We start from the raw sequence: 20,789 nt of genomic DNA on the forward strand, positions 1-20,789 counted from the left end.
AGCAAAATAAGCCAGAAACAGAGAGACAAATCCTGTATGCCATCACTTATAGGTAGAATTGAAAAAAGTCAAAATAATAGAGTAGAATGGTGGTTGCCAGGGGCTGGGGCATAGAGGAAATGGGGCACTAACTTCCAGTTCTAAGAGAAATAAGTCGTGGCACTGTGACGTGGAGCATGATGACCATAGTTGATAATGCTGTATTGCATATTTAAAATTTGCTAAGAGTAAATTTTAAGCGTTTTTGCCAAAAAAAAAAAAAAAGGGGGGGGGGAGGTGCAACCCTGTGAGGTCAAGATGGAGGTGTTAACGGACTGAATTGTGGTAATCGTTTCACAATGCATACATGTATGTATCAGATCCTCACGTTGTATAGCTTCACACAATTTTGTCAATTTTATAGACAACTACATTTGCCGATTTTACCTCAGTAAAGTTGGGGGTGAGGGAGAAGAATTGGGGCCACTGAGAACTCAAAAAACAAAATCATTTCACAGCCTTTGGCACCCAGGCTTCCCTCCAGGCCCGTTCATATGCCTGCAGCAGAGCCGGTCCCCAATGCCCCAAGCGGGCCAGCCCAGGCAGCCAAGGGCCGCCATGGGGAAACACATGGCCAGGCTGGGCCCAAGCAGCAGAAGCTGGTTTCAGTGGGAAGCCTCCCACCAACAAATGAAACATAAGGTGCTTCTAGTCAGAAAAGGGTCTGCTTAACACTCTTCTCCAACTCATTCATTTTTCAGTATTTGCTTACTTCTCCTTTTCCCTCACTTTAGTCCCCTTTTGAAGACCATCTAAGGTCGACCCCCCCCACCCCCATACTACAACAAAAACCAACCAACCCACCAGCACCACCCAAAAAAAAAAGCCACCTTGAGAAAGAGAAGATAAAGAAGTGCTGCAGGTTTGGAATTTTCACTGTTTCCAAAGAATTATGACCCAGAAGCAGAGAATCATTAAACCCGCTGGTTTCACTTGTACAACAGCACATAACGCCGTACCGGAGACCGCGCTGCCCGCTGAATCAGGAAGTTTAGAGGGAGAAGGCCCGGCAGAGCCCCTAGTAAATCTGTCTTTTTGTATTCTAATCATAAAAAAGTATTCCCCTCACTTTCTCACACAGGGCATAACGTCACCTTAACAGTGTTTATCAAGACAGACAAAGTGTCTTCACCAAAGCTAGAACATTTGTCTTCTTTGACAGCAAATGCTGATTAAATCTTCCCAGAGAAAAGTTAGGCAGACCAGAATCCACCTTCTTGCCAGGTACAAAGGGACGGACTACAATTCTGGTGTGTCCTCTCCTGTTCTCCTTGTCAGGAAAAATAAATAAAGGTGATAGAATTTGGTAGAAAAGGTCTCCTGAAGATACAGCTGTCTCCGTTTTAATTTAGGTTCAACTATTTCTTGCCAGCTTTGTGAATTACCTCAGCTAACTAAAAGAACCCCTAAAGGAACCATGCTACGGACTGTAAACTGAGGAAAACCCAAGCGCACACAGATGGCATACAAACCGGCCATTGCCAGATGAGCCTTTTCCCTCGCGGGGCCATTTCAGGGTGGATCCCAAGGGGACTATGACTTCGCTTCCAATGACATTAGTGGTGAAAGAGGCTGTGAGAGTTATGAATTAACAGCTCTCTGTGAACTAACTCTTCCATATTCAGAACGCCCACTTAAAAAAAAAACAACAACAAAAAAACAAATCCAACTCACCTTTCCAGGACTCACCGACGTGGCAAACAGAAACACACCCGGTTGGAAATCCAGGAAAGAGAATCATGTCTGTGGCCTATGTGCTGATCTGAGCAATAAAGCCTGTTTTTTTTTTAATCACCCTTGTCAGAAATAGAAAATCTCCTTAAAATATGGGACATAGCTCTCTATGCTTCATGAGCAATTCTACACAAAAGCTGTAGACCTCACAACACAATGTGGTCATCGGCACCATCAGCTCACCGACAGTCATTCAGATGGTGGACTTGGTGAAATCTCTCCTGGGGCCTTTGTAACTCATCTGCATAATTGCAGAGCTTTCTAATCCCTGTCGCAGAGCTGTAATTGTGTCAGGATAAAGTAAGGCTCTCTGATCCCCGGCCTGGTAACTGGAGGCACAAACCTCCCATTCAATTATTCCTGAACGATGGCACTTAAGCGTAACTGTGGGAAAGGGAAGCAGACCCCCCAGCACGTACTTCTCTCTTTTGCCTGCCACTAGTGGAGGAATCTGACTTCAGTGGGCACAGCCAGAACGCTCTTTCCTGACCTCCAACCTTGGGTATTTACCAACTGGCTAATGAAGAAACAGTAAGTAACCTCCTGCCCACTGGAGAGCCAGACAAGAATGAAAACGGATATATGTACACTTTTATTCTAGAGCTGGAGAAGAAAAGTAATTTCCATCCCACTGAGCTCTAAAGCGCTGCCTTTCATCCCACTGGGGAAGGTGTGAAGCCTGCTTTGTCCAGACTGGCCTGGCCTTTGATGGATTTATTGACCAGACCTACTGGCTGGAGGAAGTGTAGGGACACACCTTTTGTTGAGAAAGAAGAACGTACACCACCAACAGGCTTCCAGGACCTCATAAAACAGTCGTTCGGCTTAGAAGATCAGGTCTCCCATGTATCAGTATCGGGAGGAAAGTATTAAAGGCATTTCTCAAGTTTAAAGGAAAACAAAATTTCAAAAGCAAGGTGAGTTAGCTGCCAGTGTTTGTCAAATTGCTGGGGATGCAGAGTCTAAGTCTGACAGACTGCTCTGTGAACAGGGTATAGCTTCTGCATAACTTCATCAATTATGTTATTTGTCATGGGCTAAAGGACATGACACATAGGGAGCACGGTGTAGTCTCATCTGGGAAGGGCAGGAGAAGGCGAGATGATCAGAAACTGTGAATTAATTTTGCGCTGATCCCTAGATCCCAGCGGTGACAAGATGCCTTCTACCATTTTACAATTTCAATAAAGCTCTGACATTACTACATGGCAACAAAGGGAAGAACAAGGAACGGCTGCCTATATGCTGCATTCTGCATAAAAGGCTATGCTGGAAGCCTAATTGCTTCTCAGCTGGAGTATTTAAGTCTCTAGCCCCCAGTGGAACACAAGTCATTCTCAAGGTGTGGTATGTTCTGCATTTAACTGGAGTCGGGGAACCCTCGTTCCGATCCTGAGCTTAGGTTCTCATCACCACTGGTAGGAAACGATTAACCTCAAGAAGCTGCTTAAGTCCGCAGAGTCTCCACTTCCTCATCTGTAAATCATGACAGTGCACTTTAAATTTCAGGACAGTAGTGAGAAGGAAATAAGGGACAGTGAAAATTAAGTGAATTAACTATAGTTAAGTACTCAATAAATGTTAGTTCCCTTCCAATTTTTGTTTTTCCACTTTTGATTGCGGCAGCAGAGAAATTCTTGGAGGAAGGAGACAGAGCCAGGTAGTGTAAGAAGTTGACACTCTTTGAGCTTTCTTGCTGCTGGGGCAGCAGATTTAGCTGAACCACAATCGGTCCTGTAAACAGGCTCTGTGTACCACCTACTGAAGTCTCTCATGACAGGGAAAGCGCAATAAAGTGCCCAACAGGCGAGAGATTGGTTCAGAGCATTAGCCATCTATCCCAACCCCTTGTGGACCCCACGGCAAAGCTTCTTGCTACTGACTCCCAAAATGTCCACCCTCTAAGCCAAAAAGCAAGGCATGAGCGATTTCACTGCCATTGGTCATTTACATCCATTTCCTATATAAAAAGCAATGCTACTGACTCCCCAAAAAATGAAGTGAAGAAGAGTAAGAGACAGGAGGAAATGGCCAGATGAAAGAACAACAAAGGTGCCCGATTACAACAAACATCACTTTCCTGCCAGGACACCAACAACAGGATCCCAGCCAGCTTTGTAAGTTGTGATCTCAGCCAGCTGGCTACATATCTGATGGAAAGAGAGGCCCAACAGTAGAAAAACAAAAGCTCTTTCCCACCAAATGGGGAGTGGTCAGAAAGGCATGGGAGGAAAACCACATTGTGGTGTCCCAGATTTATTCTGTCTACACAGCACGGAATGCATCTACATAGCTCACATGCTTGGGGGCCGTTTCTCTAACTACCGATGCTGCTGATTCCACCTGCAATCTAAAAACCAGGCTGTACATCTGCTGCCTCATCTCTCCACATGTAATAACTGAAACACTATTTTTCACGCTCCAGAAAAATGCAAACACAGCTCCACTGATCCACTTCAAATCTCCCCAAACAATTCAACTGAGGACGAAAATCAAGGAAACATTTCAAAGCAAAGAGCGTTGGGTGTCTCAAGGCATGGGGATAGGCGGTGTGTGTATAGGGGAAGGTCTCTTTTTAGTAGAGTTACTGTTGGTTTCAAAGACAGGTGCTACCCTAATTTTAAAGTTTGTCAGATATGCATCCTATATGACTGGTGATGCCCTTTAGGGTTATAATATTACTGCCTTCTGTAGTATCCACGGGTTGGCTGTCATGCTAGGATGTAGGTGACTATCAGACAAGTCCCGTCAATCATCTCTACTTACCTGATTAGACTAAATGCCCCTCCAAAGTAAAAAATCAGACATAGTTTGGAAGTCTGTGAGTCAACTAATTAAGGTAAGGGCAAAAAATCAATAGTTAACATGACCAAGTACAAGTCACACGTCTGGCAGGCAGGAAGTTACAGTGGCAGACAGAGGGGCCTAGGCACACGAGGGTCCGGAATCTAGGCACCAGCCACTTAACAATAGTCTTTATTCCTTTCTTTGAATGCTTCCCCATTCTTCCTAAAACTAATCATCAACTCCTTGAAGGATCCTTGAAGGTAAGGACCCTGCGTTCCCTTTCAATTCTCTGGTCTTCACGGGAGCTGATGGGGGAGGGACCTGAGGGGCAGGAGACAGAGATCTCAGACCACTCAGTTGCACACTAAACTCACTAAACTCAGTTGCACACCCTCACGTGCTGCATCAACTCAGACTTGAGACCCCGCTTCCCGGAGAACAGCTTTGCCCCTTATGAACCCACATGTGGTGGAGTAGCTTTTGTGACTCACAATGACTGGTCTGAATATCCTGCTGCTGACACCTTAATGCAAGGAGCCATATGGAAAATGAGGCAGAAATGAGAAAAAGGGGAAAGAGTAGAAAAACTGAGCCTGCCAGCTATAAAGCAGGGAGCTGGGGTGCAGACCTGCAATTCAGAATGGAGAGGGGTAATCACAGTGCTGTGGGCTCTCACACAGATCATTGGTTTTTACTGTAGATATGGGAAAGAAACCACAGAGCTAATATCAGCTGTAGAGAATTTTCTTCTTAAACCAGTACAACCCACTACACTTCACCACCAATGGCTCCACAGTTTTTATACCTTAAATAGTGGAGAACAGCTTTGAAAAAAATTTTTCTTAATTGAAAACCTTTCCCTGCAATTCACATGACCTTTCTCGAGTCCCCCTTTTTCCATCCCCCGTCTCTTCCACCCCCTCCACACACAACAACAGGCTTGAGGATATAGATCCTACTTCCCCTCCCCCCCCCCCAAAAAAAATCACATAGGTCCGGGAGTGGGGTGAACCTTCACATAAGAAATGAGAAAAACAGGATTCTTTTCCTTGAGTTATAAAAACTGAAAGGTACGAGGAATTTTATAGACCCAGAAAGTGATGAAATGAAGAGAAAGACATCAAGTCTACCCAAAAGGTGATAAAATATTTTATTTGTTTTTTGGTTGTGAAAAAGAAAATAAATCATTAAGATGACTGCCAGAATGCCTCAAGGAGAAGGGCATCGAATAGGACTTGGCTATAAATGTTGGAGAGTGTAATAAAAGAGTTGGGTTTGTTTCCTTAGCATTTGTCTGGGTTGAGCCTTCCTGTTTCAACACAGGAATCAGGGGCAATGATAAAAATCCATCTACCGTGGGGTATGCATTATTGCCTTTCCATGCTGGCCCCGTCCAAAGATCCCAGAGCAGCTGCTCCCGCCTTTACCCTGGCTCCCACCGAACACTTACACTACAGGACATGTTGTCAAATGCCAGGATGTCAGGATCACAATTTCCTTTATTTTCATGATTACTTTATACCTGCTTATAAAACAGAGTTGGGACAGGGCTGGGTGGGTGATGGGGGGCAGGGGGTGTTATTTTTCTTGGTCCTTCTTGGTCCTAGGAATTCAAGATGAAGAAGGCAAGGTTCTTGCCCCAAGCAGCTCAGTCTAAAGTACTTTGGGTTAATTCTGATATCGTTTAGTGATGTATTACAAGTGCCTGAAAGACAGAGAAAGGTGACAGAATAGCTGTTATTAAAGCAACTGCTGATTTTATTTAAACCTGGAAAGGATTAGTTATGAATATGTAAAAGAGGTAGGATTTTAAACTAACCCACAAACTTGCATTCAGCATTTTGCTTTATGTTCTTCTTTTCTAGATGTCAAGCTGTCCTATAAACATGGGATGGCTCAACTGAGCCTTAAATGTTAAGACTCAAAGCTAAGTTTCTATCTGTAATGAATATAAATATTATGAACTCAGAAATTGGGGCACCTGGGTGGCTCTGTCAGTTGAGTGTCCAACTTCAGCTCAGGTCATGATCTCACAGTTCATGAGTTCGAGCCCTTCATCAGGCTTGCTGCTGTTAGTGCAGATCCTCTGTCTCCCCCTCCCTCACACTCTCTCAAAAGTAAATAAAGCATTAAAAAAGAAAGAAAGAACTCTGAAATAAACTGAACTTTGGAAAGACCTGGAACACATATGCCAGTCAATACTGATCTCCACAGTTATCCATATAACCAAATTTGATCTGGGAAAGTCTCATGTTTGTCCTCCAAATCATATACAACTGGACCCAAGAACAGTACCACAAGGTAGTATCTGTATAAAATGGAAATGACTCCAGCTGCCTTGCAGATGTACCCATCTATGATGGCACAGGTCTTCTTAAGTGTTAAGGTGCTCTCCCCACCATCACAAGGACAAGGCCTTAAAGTAGCTTTATGGAGATGACCACTGAACACTCCATGATCAACCTACAGGACCACTAAGCAGGCAGAGATGCTCCAAATCACCATTCATTTTAATAGCTATATCTTTGCCCTTTAGATCCACAGCAGGCAGGCTAGAGGTCTGGTAAGTCATATAATCATTTTATACTGACCATTATAATGGCCAATTTTGAGTATACCAGATGATACAAGGTACCAAACAGACACACGGCTGAAACCTGCACCTATGAAGTATCGTTCCAGAATGAGACATGACTCCATGTCCGAGGTACGTTTATATAACTAATATTACCAAACAGGTACCTTGGCCCTCAAGTCCACTGCCTGAAGACTCTTACTCATTTGGAACCAATATGAGCCAGCCTAGATGACTCAGGGGAATGGTAATGATGGGATGAGTAATCGTTCTCTTGAAGTCACCAGTTAGGATAAAAGCAGTTGTTCATTACCTGACAAGACAGGTTCCTCAGGCTGGCCAAAAACAGAACAAATAAATCAATGTCACTTTCCTCCCTAACATATCAGAACTCTGTATTTAAAGTCTGCATTTCAGCTCATGGTTCAAGGAAAGCTATCCACAGAACTATGAAGGAGATAGGGGAGAGGTGGCAGAGAGGACATCTGGAATCTTAGTGGAGCAAAATCCTATAGGAACAGCATCTGGCTCTCTGCTCTTGGTCACTGCTTGGTTATTTTAGGAATCCTTTATATAAAACTAATACAAGGCCTTCTTCTAACAGAGTAAACACAAACCGATGTACGAAAGCCTCTAACATGGCAGTTCATTTTAAAGACTTGAAAATCTTTCTGAGTATAACCCATCTCAGGAGTAAATCCATGAGTGCATTAGGGATTCTCATTTCCTAATTAATCCGCATCTCCCCACTATTTTCCATGTTGCATTACTCTAATTTACCCTTTTGAGAGAGACGTTAAAATACTGTTTACTTGCAACTAGCAGACAAATGAGTCCTGGGGAGCTAATGCACAACATAGTGAATATAAACAATGGTGTGTTATATTCAAACTTACTGAAATACTAAATCTTAATTATTCCAACCACTAAAAAGAAATGGTAATTATGTGACACGATAGAGATGCTAACTATCACTACAATGGTGACCATATTACAATATATAAATGTATCAAGTCAACATTTTATACCTTTAAATTACACAATGTTATATGTCAAATATGTTTCAATTAAAAAATTTTAAATACTGTTTAGTTACAAATGAAATGCTACTGAAGGCAGGCAAAAAATAAACTGATTTAATAGATGGCAGGCAACTCATATTAGAGTTCCTTTGGATAAGAGCAGTATAGGGCTTTTTTTTGTGAGTTTTATTTATTTTTGAGAGAAAGAGAGAGAGAGCACGCATGTGAGTGAGCATGAGTCAGGGAGGGCCAGAGAGAGAGGGAGACACAAAATCTGAAAAGCCTGAATCTCAGGCTCTAGGCTCTGAGCTGTCAACATGGAGCCTGACGTGGGGCTTGAACTCACAAAGCACAAGATCATGATCTGAGCCAAAGTTGGATACTCAACTGACTGAGTCACCCAGGTGCCCTGAGCACTGAATAGGTTTACATACGATGTGCGATTTTGGTAAAAATCTGATTGAATATATTGCTGAGACTAAAGTAAACTTAAGTAAAAAGGTTTGACCACACATCCAAAGTATACCTGAAACTTAATAGCACAAGAGAAGCTAGGCTCCTGGGATTGAGTACACGTTGTGGGTAATATTCCTGTGCAAAGACATTTATTCATCACCCAGCTGGTGGTGCCACAGTGAGTGGTTAATGCAGATCTGCCACATAGGAGAAAGGGTGGGAAACATGGCTAAGAAGTAGACAGGACTTGATGTTCACAGTAAAAATATGGAAAGTGATCATGGTGAAAACAGGAGAATCATGCATGGGCTTGCCACGTTTAGACACAGAGGAAGTTTTCATCTCTCTTCTGGAAAGATTTCCTGAAGATGCAGTTGCAAGAGCTGCTTAAGGTTAAATTTGAAATGCTCTGCTTTAGCTGGACTACTAACAACCTTCCAAGGAGGAGCCACTGAGGATGACAAGAAAGTTACTGAAGTGCCTGGTGCTATGGGTTAGAAGCTGAGGGAGGCATGTGCAGATAGGTAAACGTGCATTCTAACCACTGAAAATGCCTTCTCCAACTCAGACTCCCTTGCCAAGAGCCAGCCTAGAGCAAAGCTCTGTCTCGTCTCTCTCTCTTTTTTAACTCCCTTTCTGTGTTTATTGTTAAGCAATCCTCTTCACTGCTGAGGGGAAAAAGGGGGAAAGGCTTATACAAACTTTCAGGTATTGTCTTCCTACAACATTGGTCATAAAACCAATGAGAAAGGCGAACAATGAAACCCAGCAATCCTAGGGTGGAGTCAAAACTGTAGTGGATTCAGGCTAATACCATGTCTGAAATGTCCTCTGTGGGGATAAGGTGACTCAACCTCCCCTTCGGGAAACAGGAGGACTTTTGTGTGCACTCAAGGACCCTGTGGCAAACCAGTTTTCTAAGCGCACTACATCATCCTGTCCACCGCTGACGCAGAAGGCCCACCTGCCTTTCACCCACCCCCTCCATCCTCACATCCCACTCCTGTGCATCAACAGTGCCCCAAAACAGGCAATGTTAGCCACAGCCAAAGGAAAGCTAATGTTCATCAACCAACCAAGCCTACAGGAAAACGAAGGTGCAGGCTTTGGTAGTCCCGGTTGGCCACACAGGTGGGAGCTAACGAGGTACTGGCCTGCTGGACAGATCCATCCCAGGAAGCAATTAAGTTTATAGCCAGGAAAGAACAGCCCCAAAGGCCTTGGAAACAAAAGAAGCTTCCTGCCTGTGTTCCGTTCCCTAATTCTATCATAAAGACAGGCTGAACCATTCAGTTGTAACCACGGACAGTAAGGCACTGTCTGCAGCATGTCTGCTGTAGAGACCTGCCTGTCAGGTTTTCATTCCTATGGGACAGATTAAACTGTCCCAGCTGGTTCAAATCAGAAAAAAAGGAAGTACCCCAAAAGGAAAACGTATTTGATGCAGGACACGATTATGAACTCTGTTCAAGATTGGCTGAAGGAGAGGCACCTGGGTGGCTCAGTCAGTTAAGCGTCTGACCTCGGCTCAGGTCATGATCTCATGGCTCGTGAGTTCGAGCCCCACGTTAGGCTCTATACAGACAGCTCAGAGTCTGGAGCTTGCTTCAGATTCTGTCTCCACCTCTCTCTGCCCCTCCCCTGCTTCATTCACTCTCTCTAATATAAATAAACATTTTAAAAATTAGAAAAAAAAAAGATTAGCTGAAGGAAAAGACTATAAATATAATGGTTTTCACCAGTAGGGAGACAGCATCACTAGGATGTCTTGACAGTCAAGGGTTGTGGCTTTCAGGGAAGTTCCTGGTGTGGGAAGGTGAGGGGTGGTGGGAGGGGAGGGCAACCAGCAAGGTCCTCTCCATCGTCCCTACCCCACGTTCCACCCTCCCTGGTGGGGCTGTGCACGTCTAGACTGCCTACTGTTCCGCTCCGATTCTAGATGGAGTCTGTATTAGGGTGACCATGCAGGTTCTCACATATGCAGAAGTTGTGGCAAACACCTCCTAGCAAGGGGAGCAGTCAGTGATGCTAACCTGAGTCAAAGTAGGAAGGCAAGGACATCAGAAGGAGGTGGCTAGTTGTGGAACCAAGAGGCAACAATGAGATCTGATGGGGAGAAGATGCTAGGTGGCAGGAATAAGTGCCCTCAAGTCTTAGCCTGGGAGTGTCTCCCCCATTCTACTGCCAACTGCAAAGTCCTGGCCCCTAAATGTGTTCTGAACCTGTCAAACTAAGGAAGGGGCTATGGGCCACTTCACCCATGGTGACAAGGGTAATCTTAAAAATGTCAGTAAAATTTGTCATTTTCCTTACATAAACCACCTGACGCCACCTAGAGACTGGACTCGATGTAGTACCACAAATGCTGTATAGAAGCGGCTGTCAACCCACCCTTTCCCTGGGGTCATCCTTAAACAAGAAGCTGAATACATTCTTTTCTTTTGAGCTTAGGCTGATTACCTGAAGCCAAGAACAAGAGACTATCTGGAAGGCTAGCGAGGACATTATTAAATATTCTCGTCCTTCAAACATCTCCCCCAGAAGATGAGCAGAGTGACAGCATGACCATGACCACCATCACTAGACATCTCCACCCACACCCACACACACACCCTCTTTCAGGAGAGTTAGTCTCCATTCCATAGGACAAGTGTCATTACTATCTCCAACTAGGGATCCATTTTTGGCCACATGTATATACAGAAAGGTTATGTCTCTCTCCAAATAGCCAATGTCCCTGCCTCTAGAAACACTACATGTCCAAGGGAGAACTCTGCCAAGAGTCAAGAAGATTTCATTTCCATTAACCTGAGAAGCACTTCGGGTTAATGCAGACTCTGGAGCCAGTGTGCCTGGGTGGAACCCCACTTCTGCCACTGAGTAGCTTTCTGACATTGGGGGAAGTTACTTAAGCTCTCTGTACCTTGGTTTTCTCACCTATAAAATGGGCATAAAAATAGTACCTACCCATAAGACTGTATAATGACCAAATGCGTTATGATATGTAAAGGACTTAAAACAGTCCTTTTGACATATAGTAAGAACAAATTAATATTTGATGTTACTATTACTATCTCTATTATTATCATCATTATTATATTCTTGAGTATGTTACACAGCATACTGTTTCCCAGACTTCTCTCGGGTGGGCTGACAATACCATCCCTACTCCAGGATAGTTTAAGGCAAAATAAAAAAAATTCAGATTGCTTTCAGATCAAAGTTAAGAACCTATGAGAACTTTTACCTGGCCATGAATTCTTTGCAGCTATTCCATTAAGAAGTGACGTCTAGGGGCACCTGGGTGGCGCAGTCGGTTAAGCGTCCGACTTCAGCCAGGTCACAATCTCGCGGTCCGGGAGTTCGAGCCCCGCGTCAGGCTCTGGGCTGATGGCTCAGAGCCTGGAGCCTGTTTCCAATTCTGTGTCTCCCTCTCTCTGCCTCTCCCCCGTTCATGCTCTGTCTCTCTCTGTCCCAAAAATAAATAAACGTTGAAAAAAAAAATTTAAAAAAAAAAAAAAGAAGTGAAGTCTATTTTCAACTCCCTCAGAGGTACCAGCTAGGTATGGTGGCATGAGGGATGCTGGACAACAGGAGTCAGAACCTAGCCCAAACTGGTGACCCATGGTATCATGAGCAAATAAAATGGTTGTTGTTTTAGGCCATTAAGTTTCTGGTGATTTCTTATATGCAACAGATAACGGACACAGAGCCCTAAACAAATGAGGCTTTATTATCAATAGCATTTCAAACACAAACGTTCACATGAAACCAGGCCACTTGTCTGTCAGCAGGTTAACCAACCTCCACGTGGTGCTTCCAAGATCTCATCCCACTCACCTAGGGCCAGTAAGGCCACCACAGTCAGCACATTAACTTGGGAAAAGCTAAGACCAGTGCATGATCAAATCTGGAGACACAGAGGCAAGCCTTCTGTGCCAAGGAAGGGGCCAAATTAGGTCCTTGCAGAGGGTAAGGTGGATGGCATGGAAAAAAGGATTTTGTTCCCTTTAGTCCACGATACAATCCAGGGCCCGAAATGGCAAGATATGGCTTCCCTGGAGGTAGCTTTATACCATGTGTCTTAGATATTATACGAAGTGGATAGATGCCTTCAAGGCAAAAGCAAACCAATTCAAGGTCAGCATCACCAAGTGAGAATAAGGGGGAGCCAGTCAGAATCAACCATATAAGCCCCATGGTCCTGATATGTGGCTCCAAGAATACAGGGAGCCCAGAACATCTTCATTTTTTCTGCTGGTCACAGCAAGAGAATGATCACGTTCCAAGCTTCGATTTTGCTGTGACCAAACCAAAAAACCTATCTCACCCCACAATACAAAAGGGGGAAAAAAAATGCCAAGTTCCATAAGTCAGTGTTCTGTCATCTGTAACATGTGGTAAGAACTGATAATCAACTTTGTAGGAGAATCACTCTGAAATACATTAGGAGAGACTTTGGAAGCTTAAGTTCCTGTCTGTTATAAGCAAAACCACCACATCTAAATGAAAGCAATCTTATTAATCTGGTAAGTTGGATTACCCGTAGTGCTAAAGTTTCTCAGGTGAAGACCAGTAGCATTTATCCGTCCACGTATTTGTTTATTCATGCCATATTTGTTGAGCACATACTTTGTACCATACAGTTCTGTGGGTGTCTAGAAATGAGAAAGTTGAGGAAGGAGGAAAGCACACGAGTGAAGATAGCAAGGATTATATAAAAGTAGCTAAGACATTCCACATTCCAAGAGCTTACAGGTCTGGTTATCTCGAAAAACAAAATTTCCTGCTTGAAGCAATTCAGAGTAATCCAGCTGAGCCATGCCCAAATTGCTGCACCGATTGGAACTGATCATGTTATAAATCAAGGGAGTTCAGAAAACTGATTTCATGGAATCACAGAGCTGAGTGGATGTAACTGGTCTGCAGATGAAGATACTAAAATGAAGTAATTTACCCAAGAATTCACAACTGGTTTCAATGCAGAGCCAAATCTGGGTCTCCTGGTCTCAGTCCAATAGGACTTCCACCAACCCCATAGAGACCCATCTCAAGACACAAGGTATTTACAGTGTGAGACCACAGAGATACCCCACAATTCTAACCCATCTTGCAGTAGACACACTAGCTATCCAACATAATGAGCAGAAACTCTGCACTTGTCACATGGGAAGAACCCAAAGATAAAACTTCTTGTGGAATTAACTAAAGAGCCCTCTAACCACGTACACTCAAATGCTCAGCAGCCCTTAAAATAGGCTAATGAGACAAAGGCACAATACTTGTTCAATTTCAAAACTTAAATCCATAGGAACTATGTGAACAAACGATACACAAAGGTAAAAACAGCAGTAAAACACACTAACATGTTCATGACTGTAACGCTGGCATCTTTTAAAACTGGGAGAATTCCTTATCTTTCTGTTGTTCCCTATAGACCAAACATTCTTTAACATTCTTTTTTTTTTTAATTTTTTAAGATGCTTATTCATTTTTCTGAGAGATTGGGAAAGAAAGAAAGTGAGCAGGGGAGTGGGAGATAGAGAGAGAGAGAGGGAGGGAGGGAGGGAGGATCCGAAGCAGGCTTTGCACTGATAGCAGAGAGCCCGATGTGGCATCTGAACTCACGAACGGTGAGATCATGACCTGAGCCAAAGTTGGATGCTCCATCGACTGAGCCACCCATGCGCCCCCCCCCCCCCACATTTTTGGGCTGCTTATATATTTTTTAATGTCTTGGCCAACTCACTGGGAAGAGACACACTGTCAGTGACAGGTGGTGGTCAGGAGGCAAAGGGCATGTGAGCAGGGGCAAGCGTGAAAGTCAGGTGGAGTGCCAGCCCCGAATGTCTGCAGGTGGGTCAAAGCCTCAGCGTGCTTGGACTCTGCTCTGTGCTGTTCGGTCAGTTATATTCCTGGTCTGCCACTTCCGGCTTGGCTAACTTTTGGGCAGCTCACCTACTTCATTTAATCCTCCACTTCCTCAACCGCAAAAGGTGGGCACTAGTAGGACCTTCTTCATAGGAAAGCTGTGCATATGGAGAGAGAAAACAAAATGCTTAGTCTAGCGCCTGGCAGAAAGTAGGAGCCAGCCAGTGTTAGCTGTCATGATGATGGTGATAGAGGTGCTAATAGAGTTATTATTTTTTATTGCCATTGTTATCATTATTATTATGCTTATCAGTATTATGATGTTCCTAATACTGTTTAACGCTGTAACTAAAAAGGCATTAAGTTTCCTTGCTTTGGAAGACAGCCCAAAGCTCTCCATATATCTCACTGTTGGCCTGTCCCTTCTCTCATCTCCATACTCTTTCGGTTTATTAGTAGTAGACTCTTAAGTTGAAGTAACAGTTTGCACACCACCCAGCACGCCCTGGGGGAAACAGTGATAACATATAGATTCCTACATGTTTTTTGGGGCCTAATTAGGATAGTACAATGTCATCCCTTTTACAAAGGCAAGGAGCAAACCATCTTAGTAGATATTCTACAGAATTCTGCTTTGTACTTGAAACATGTAATTATCATTAACAAACATGGGTGCTAATAATTCTATCTGCTCTTTAGACAAGAAACAGGAAGATTTCTGGCCCCATCAGCTCTGATGGGAGACAACTTCTCTTGGAGGCTGCCTCCCCCACGCATCAGATGCAAGGTGGGAGGTCTGTTTGCAAGGCAAAAGGTTTCTGGGCTAGGAGCTAATAGCCCATACCAGGAAGAAGATTCCTCAGTAGATCAGGTTCAGGTCCCTGAATCCTCAAAGAGACATTCTGTGGCCTTGGCTGCCTGACATCAGAAAACCAGACCTCAGATTCAGTTTTGTTTTTTGGTTTTTTTCACTGAGAAAAGAGAGGCCTGACAAATGAACCTGGTCAACATGTGTATTAAGCACCATACCTAAACCCACAAGGGCAAAAACGAATGAAATAAAAAGCAGTCCTCAGTAAAACGTACAACTTTAAACATGTCCAAGTAGACAAACATGCTCTTGCCTCTTCTTTGTTGGGGTAACACCTTCATCCTCTTTTGGATCAGGAAATATTTTCTAATCTTTAACATTTAAATGTTCTATAATTACAAATGCTCAATAATTAATGCACACAGTTAGCTAAGGAGAGTTAGCAACGTATTTCACTTGATACAGACATTTCTGAGCATCACTCCCTATCCCCCACATATTCCTGCCCCCATCAGTGGGATAGTTCCTCTAGAAGATGCTCTTGTAATTGACCAAATTAGTATATGGGAAACAGAAAAGTCTTTCATCCACTAATCATTCCCTGGGCATGGGGACTCCCTCCTTGGGTTCACCAGAAACAGGACTTAAACCAAAATCTGCCTTCCAAATCCCAGGACCAAGTGAGCAACGCATGGTTAGGATGGACTAGAAAACATGGCAAATCACCCGGAGACAGGGAAAAGGTAGAGTCCGCGTGGATCCCTGATCATCTAACCCTGAGCTCCCAAATGAAAAGCCAACGACTGTCTGTAATCGCTTCCATTCTTACCTCAGAGAGAACACGGCTGTCAGGCTCCTCTCTCCAATGGTGATGAGGTCTGTGCCCAAACAAAGTAACCAGCCTACCAAAGATAAAAAGATAAGGTAAGAACCACTGCTGGCGAAGAGTTACATTCCTCCACATCTGGAATGTTTTCTAACAAAAAGCAGGTCTCTGGATGTTTGAAGACCTTTCAGACTACAACAGCAGCAACATAATCAATTGAACAATACAAATGAATGAAATCCCTGGAATCAAGTCAGGTGAGACTGTTAAAGTTACAGAGAGTGAGCTAACTTTTTTATTAACACACACTTGGGGCCTAATTGGGAATGGTAATAACTGGTGAAATCATACACTTCATCACGTCCCTCCACAAAAATGGCTGTTTACCAAGGAGCTGGCAGAACTTTGTATAACACTTACATATATCAGGGTATGTTGGCAGGTCAGAGCATTCACACACTCAACACGTCCACACACAAAGAAGACTCTATGCCATTTAACTAACCCTGCTTTGGAAGACGGCCCTACCAGCTGATGAAATAATGACAACACGAGACTTGAACCCAAATAAGGGGGTGGGAGGGAAGTGCAATCTTCTTCTACAAGCACTCAAATCTGCAAATGTAAAAGACAACAATTGTGCCCAATTCTAAGGAAATCCTATTATATATTTATAGCCCTCATCTGTGATGCCAATTTCATGTGTTTAATCAACTTGACTGGGCTATGGTGCCCAGTTGTTTGGTCAAACACAAGTGTAGACATTGTTGTAAAGGTATTTTTTAGATGTGATTAACATTCACATCAGTAGACTGGGTAAAGCAGATTATCCCTGGTGGCATGGGTGAGCCTCATCCAACCAGCTGAAGCCTTAAGAGAAAAGACTGAAGTTCCTTTAAGAAGAGAGAATGCTGCCTCTATGCACCTTTGGACTTGAGATTAGGACATGAACTCTTCCTTGTGTTTCCAGCCTGCCCTGCAAATTTTGGACTTGCCAGCCTCCATAATCATGGGAGTCAATTCCTTAAAAATCAGTCTATTGATCAATCGCTAGACACACACCCACACACACCTTATTGGTCAGGTTTCTCTGCAGAACTCTAATATACTACCTAATGTCAAGAAAAAAAATGCATTAATTTATAAAATATGTATACAACATGAGGACAACACAGAAAAGAGACTAGAGCATGAGGAAAATTAGTCCACAGAAATGTATTTTGTAAGGCATTAAACTATTTCTTGATGTGATTGATAAATTAGGTTCTGAGCATCCTATCGGCCAACACAATGAAGAAAAAAGACACAAGATAATCACGTGGACTTGAAGATAAAACACAATGTAAGCATTTCAAGACCGTTAGTGTTTTTTTGTTGTTAAGAAATTTCTCCCAAGGTGGGTGCCTGGGTGGCTCAGTTGGTTAAGCATCTGACTCTTGGTTTCAGTTCAAGTCATGATCTCACGGTTTGTGAGTTCAAGCCCCATGTTGGGCTCTGCACTAACAGCACGAACCTACTTGGGATTCTCTAGCTCCCTCTCTTGGGATGTTGCACCCTCCCACCCTCTCAAAATAAACAAACGAAGAAGGAGGAGGAGGAGGGAGGAGGAGGAGGAGGAAGGACAGGGAGGAGGAGGAGGAGGAGGAGGAGGAGGAGGAGGAACAGGAGGAGCAGGAGCAGGAGGAAAAGCAGGAGGAGGAGGAGGAAGAAAGAAGAAAGAAAATCTCTCCCGAGGTGTTAACCTTCCCCTCCTTGGGTAAATTCTTCAAGTATCCTTTAACATCCACACTGAAGGGTCAGGAGGCAAAGTAATTAGAAGGGCCTCTACATATATAGAGAGTCTCCTATAATGCCTCTTACTGCATCCCTCAGTGAGACACGATGCCAAAGCACAATTCACTAACGTGATTTAGCAAGGCCAAAAAGAAGCCCAAGCACACAGCAATCTGATCATCTGGCTTGATCCAGGGATAAAAATGAGAATTTCTGGAAGAGTTAATGAACCCCATATCCTTTGAGATATTTCCCAGAAATATTTCTCCACTGCAAAGCTGGGTGGGAAGTGGCCTACACTACCTTAGGCTGTGTTCCCTGGCAACTGCCTGGAGTAAAGGTTTTCTCTACTGATGATCAGGGGCAGAGCCACCAAAAAACTGCCTTCAGACAGGTTAATAAAGCTCAGGCAATGCATGTCTAAAAAAGGGAAGGTTTAACTATGTTTGAGTCTGTAGAAGTCTTATAGATCCTTCCTGCACTGGAATCAATTTTCAAGACTTTTTTATTGTGGTAAAATATACATAACAAAAAAATTACTATTTTAACTATTTTTTAAGTTTTTTAGAGAGAGAGAGAGAGAGAGAGAGAGAGAGAGAGAACGCACACATGCACATGAGGGTCAAAGAGAGAGGGAGAGAGAAAAACCCAAGCAGGCTCTGCACTGTCCACACAGAGCCCACGTGGGGCTAGAACCCACCAACCGTGAAATCATGACCTGAACCAAAATCAGGAGTCAGACGCTTAACTGAGCCACCCAGGCTCCCCTATTTTAACTATTTTTAAGTGTAAAACTGTGTGTTGCACTAACTATATCTACAATGTCATCCAACCATCACCACCATCCATTTCCAGAACTTTTTCATTATCCCAAACAGAATCTCTGTATCCATTAACAATGAGACCCCCCCGCCCCCTCCTACAGCCCCAGGTAACACCTATCCTACTTCCTGTCTCTGTTAAGTTTGTCTATTTGGTACCTCACATGAGTGAAGCAATGTAATATTTGCCCATTCGAGTATTTCACGTAGCATGTTTTCAAGGTCCATCCATGTTAGACCATGTACCAGAATTCCATTTTTTATGGCTGAATAATATTCCATTGCTAGTATTTACCATGTTTTGTTTACCCTGGAATGATTTTTTAAATATAATTAATTCAACAAGTATTGAATATTTACAATGTGAGAAGTTTGATTTTTTTAAACATTAACTTTATTCTAAGAACAGTATGTAAGAGCCAGAAGTGCTACTCCACAAGGAGCCAATTAATCACATGAATCCTCATTTCAGAACCGGTAGCAGCAGCAAGGAAACAAAAGTCTAAGTAGTTTTTCCTCCCTAAGGGTTAGGGGAATCTCCCGCACAATCTTAATGAATGTTCTTCATGTTCAAAGCTGAAGTGAGACCAGAGTACCCCCACTATGCGGCCAGTGTGCTCCACAGTGCTTCTTATCATGGTGCCCACAGCTTACACAGTGTCATTCTTGACCCCCGACCCAGTGATAATGAGCTTCTAGCCGAACAGCTGATGTCAACAGCCAGAAACTTCCATCCCTGCAGATAAAATACCCTGACAGAATCAACTAGAAAAGCACATCTTCCCGTAGCTGGCTTGCCATGCATCAGCTTTGCATTTCTAGGCACATCCATCAGGGAACAAGCCTTCTGTGTGGAAACATGGGTGTTTCCACAGCACCTCCCCAGCAAGACAGTGTAACAGTTGAAAGAGAAAGCGAGAACCTGCACCTCACTCCGGTTTTCACCTTTTGAGGGTATAAAAGAGCAGGTGGTGCCAAGGGGGGACGCCACCACACACCTGAATTCACAAAAGTGGCCCAGGATGAGTCATCAAAAGATGTCCACGGGAAGTTGACGAGAAACAACCAATTCTGTACACTGATGAGGGAATCGCAGGCAAAAATCAAGAACCACAGAGGATCGAGGCCACTTTGTTCGGCATAAACTTCTCAGCTGGGAGGATCTGCTGTCATCCCAGATTGTTAACAATTGGCTGAGCTGAAGTTCATTACTACTTTTGTGTTCGGTTGACGGGGACTATGTCATCCGACCAACAAAAGTGGTTTTACAAAAATATAGACAATTTAGCCTGGAGTTCCTCCTGTGTGTTTTTAATGTTTTATTTATCGTGAGGGGCACCTGGGTGGCTCAGTGGGTTAAGCGTCCGACTAAGCACACTGTCTCTCTCAAAAATGAATAAACATTAAAAAAAATTAAATACTTACTTTGAGAGTACACAAGTCAGGGAGGGAGAGAGGGAGAGGATCTGAAGTGGGGTCTGAGCTGACAGCAGCAAGCCCGATATGGGGCTCAAACTCAAGAAATGAGAGATCGTGACCGGAGCCGAAGTCAGACACTCAGCCGAATGAGCCACCTAGATGCCCCCTTCCTGTATGTTTTTTAAGACAGACTTCAAAAGCAAGAGTTTTTTGTAGATAAACACAAAATGAACACTGTTAAGACTGTGCCTTTTAGTATATAGGTAAAGAGTCCATTGCCTCTGAAACAAGAGATATTTCCATGGGTTGTAGAAGCCGGCCCCAAACAGGCTGAAAGTAGGATGCTGAAGTGAAGGATCTCCAACTAGTCTAATCAGGAAACCCCAGCATGAGAAGGCACTCAGTTCTCTGTCACAAGTAATTACTCTACCCCTCTTCCAAGGGCATCAATAATATGCATTTGGGATGTGGATGGGGGCACAACTTGAGTATGAAAATGTCATCTGTGGTAATCATTCGGATCCTCCAACTTTTGTTAAGTTCATTCAAACCTTTCTTGTGTGTAAACACACACATACTCTCAAAAATATTGTCCCGTGGCCTGGATCCATTTTCAAAGATGAGAACCCAATAAGGCAATCAGGGTTCATCAGAG

The 20,789-nt window shown here is 43.5% G+C and overlaps 1 protein-coding gene across 10 annotated transcripts in view; it reads right to left on the minus strand.

The window, feature by feature from the left end:
* Positions 1 to 20,789, minus strand: part of LYPD6B (LY6/PLAUR domain containing 6B) — a 175,947-nt gene that overhangs the window by 34,828 nt on the left and 120,330 nt on the right. For all 10 annotated transcript variants that reach the window (XM_047871518.1, XM_047871520.1, XM_047871510.1 and 7 more), the window contains one exon: positions 16,125 to 16,197. The gene's annotated coding sequence lies outside the window, so the exon portion shown is untranslated. The remainder of the gene's footprint in view (positions 1 to 16,124; positions 16,198 to 20,789) is intronic.

Source organism: Prionailurus viverrinus, chromosome C1, assembly GCF_022837055.1.
Source record: "Prionailurus viverrinus isolate Anna chromosome C1, UM_Priviv_1.0, whole genome shotgun sequence".
Classification (NCBI taxonomy): domain Eukaryota; kingdom Metazoa; phylum Chordata; class Mammalia; order Carnivora; family Felidae; genus Prionailurus; species Prionailurus viverrinus.